Genomic DNA, 3670 nt, shown 5'->3' with positions numbered 1-3670 from the left:
GTTTGACAATCTATTGAGTGTTGTCAAGAGGATGATGGGAGGCGTCAGTCCAGACGACCTGAATGCCGCTGTTGAACCAGCCGGCGCTTTCATTACACCTCAGCTGAAACACAGGCTGACGCAGTTTTTCATGCAAAATGAGGCCCAGCACATTAAAATTAACACACTTATGTAATATCCTTACTTACTGAAATACATAATTTGGGATTTTCATCAGAGTTACAAGAAGAAAATATTGAAATATTTCATTCTACAAATGAAATTTATGAATTGGTGTCTGAGTATCACTTCATGAAATGAGTTGCAAAAATATTGAACCTTTTCTAAATATTAAAATTTTTTAGATGCACCTGCACATCTACGCAGGCTGTGGAATACAGCAGAAAAAACATATGGATTGATTTACAATGTTTCACATGTACATAACAACTCAAACAACATTATATGACAGGCATATTATCTGGAGCCAGATGAAAATTAAGTACAATAATATAAATAGTAAGGCAAATTAATGTATTTTATTCACATGTATGAATTAAATATTATTACGGTGGCTCTTTCAACATGTATTTAGCTCAATAGATCTTCTCCCTACTTTCCTGCTAATGTCATTATTTCATAACATTTTTATTTAGCACAACTCTATATGTGCACTGAAGAAAATGACTGAGGTTAAATTGTGAAACAAACAAGTAAATATGTGATTTATTTTTCTTTTTAACATCAGACATGTTTATGGGACCAAAACTGACTGATTTGGACATTTTTTGTAATTTAAGAAGCTACATACTTTCCATAAACATCTATTCAGAGAAAAAAAAAACCCTCCAGTCAAAAGTTATTCCAAGACATCTCACCCTCTTTGAAAGAAGAATCTTATTGTCTCCTGATTACTGGAAATCAGTTTCCTGTTAAAATGAAGTTTTCACTCCCAATGAAGGCGCATTGTCAGAGAGTAATTTAATCCTAAAAATAACAAAATAACACCATTTTCATAGAACCGGTTTTCCTCATGCTGACTGGGAACCTCTTAAAAGGTGTGTACTGTCACTTTACCACCGCAGCGTTAAAACCAACACCAAGCAGCACATAACTGTGAACTGGGATTAAGTGAGTAAATCCCCTCAAAATTCCTCATCTCAATCGTCTGTAAAATTATCAGAGATTCAGCTATTCTCACAGTTTTTCCTGGTCACCTGATCCACGTTAACTGCTGCCAGCTTATTTCTTTAAATCCAATGATCTCCTTAACCTTTGACCAAACACACAAAAAGGTTGTACCGTGATAAGCCGCGGCAACATGAGCATTGTGTGTAGAAGATAATTAGAAGTTTAATACCTCATGTGAAATTAAGATGCTTTTCAGGTATTGTCGCGGCCTTCTATGTCTCCAAAAAACTATATTCCAACCAAGGCCGTGGGTGTTAACAGGTGGTTTTTGATTTGAACGCACTTCCGATTTAATTTGTTTGAAAAAATATATTCTTTATTTCTTGTAAAAATAGCGAGAAAATAATTACCAAAAATGTCCTACAACTTAGTCAAAAATGAAAGTAAACTTAATATGAGGTTTCAAGTACAAAAAAGTAAAAAGTGAAAATGAAAGTGGTCAAAAAATCATTTACAAAAAACCTCCCATCCACACGCCAAACATTTGCCAAACAATGGCTCCACTCAGCACCGGGTGTGTTTTAATTACTCAAATTAATGGGAGGGTCTAACCAATTACCAACATAATCAATTCAAATATACAAATTAACTACAGATTGTGGATCTAAACTTAACTTAAATAAATTCTAAACTCCCCAAAATAGAAAACTAAATTAGTAGAAATTACGAGTTGCAAACATTACATAAATGGCCACCACAGGTATCTTAAGTTGGAGTTTCCCTGTCATATGAGAAACGTTTTCTTTTGAGCAGCCAGTTCAATCTATTTTATTTGAATTTTATCGCAGACCAAATCAAAGTAATGCATATTTACAGTCAAAACTCGTCTGAGCATCACCCTGTGACCCGAGGAGAACCTGAAGCAAATGCACTTTTGTTCAAACTTAAATCTTCCTGGAAAAATACAAAGAATTGGGTGATGCAGTTGAGTATGATGATATCCTCTGTCTCATCTGTCTGATCAGTGTTTTTTAACATTCAAATGCATAAGTAAATGCATAAGTATATGCAGGTTAAGTAAATGCAGGTTAAGCTCTAGCCTCACATGAGGCTAGAGCTTGAGTAAAAACCAGTGTTTTTACTCTGTACAGACATCCATCAGCAGTCTGAGTAGTTTCCCATTTTAAAATCCTGATCTGGGTAAATAAGTGGCCGAGACATCTTTTCTAAACCAGTCTATTTGATTTCATTCAGTTAACTTCATTCAGAAGTTAACTAAATAATAAACTGTCTTTTAACTAAATGACAATAATCATTCTCAGTGAGCTGTAGATCAAAAATATGATAAAGTCTCCAGGAAGTTTTTCTGAAGTTCTAGAAAGTGTTAAAGAAAAAATGCTTCAGGGGAACTCTGAAGAGTGAAATTACCTATATATACAAAGTGCTTCTCGCTTTTAACAGGGAAGTATTTCTCCTCATTATGATACATAAAACTCAACCTCCGTGAATTCATAACGAGGAAAGAAACATGAGTGACAAGTCATCAGTCAGTGGACATCAGTCAGACACTAAACAGAGACAAATATGAGGAAACACTAGAAACCTGCAGAAAATCCTGTTTCACCTTCGGTGAACCAGAGAAAAAGCATCCTAACAGAAATCCCCGGACACCGATGAAGATGTGATAACACACACACAGACACGCACACACACACACACAGAGAAAAATAACCTCTAAATGTATCTGTTGTGTTCCTGAACTATTGAAACAAAGGCACGTACTACCTGCATTATCACTTACAGGGTGTCACTTTAAGATAATACTCCTCTTAAGTCCGCAGGATTGTCAACAAACGGCGCAGACAGTGTTGGGTTTGCTGTTGCTGTCACTTATATTTTTAAATCCCATGTAACACTCAACTTCAAAAGTTTTTACATGACTCCTCAGGCAAGTTTTTAAACCTTCAGAGCACAGAGATAATCAATTTATTTATTTTAGCAATTCAATTATTTTAGGTATGGTTATTGTTAATGATTATGGAATACAAATGATGCAAACCCAAAATACACTAAGGAAATTATAATGTTACAGAAGAGCAATAAAAAAGCACTTAATAGGGAAATATCAATCAATCAATCAATCAATCAATCAATCAATCAATCAATCAATCAATCAATCAATCAATCAATCAATCAATCAATAAATCAATCAATCAAATTTTATTTGTATAGCACATTTCAGCAGCAAGGTGCTTTACATAATTAAAGAAAAAATAAAAACAGCATGTGACATTGAATAAACAGTAAGAAAGAGAAAGATTTTGAAAAAAAAAAAAAGATTAAAAAAAGATAAAAACATACTTTTGCTATGGAATTTAAGCGCCTGTCGTCGCCGGACTCCGCCGTCTGTTTAACACGGGTATTATCCAGGCCCCATCGCCTAACAGGACAAGGTCTCCAACCTTGCAGCACCAGGCTCCGTCCACCTGTCACGCAAACAGGAAACCATCCATCCATCCATCCATCCATCCATCCATCCATCCATCCATCCATCCATCCA

Source organism: Poecilia formosa, unplaced genomic scaffold (assembly GCF_000485575.1).
Source record: "Poecilia formosa unplaced genomic scaffold, Poecilia_formosa-5.1.2 Scaffold295, whole genome shotgun sequence".
Taxonomy (NCBI): Eukaryota; Metazoa; Chordata; class Actinopteri; order Cyprinodontiformes; family Poeciliidae; genus Poecilia; species Poecilia formosa.
This window is presented reverse-complemented; position numbering follows the sequence as displayed.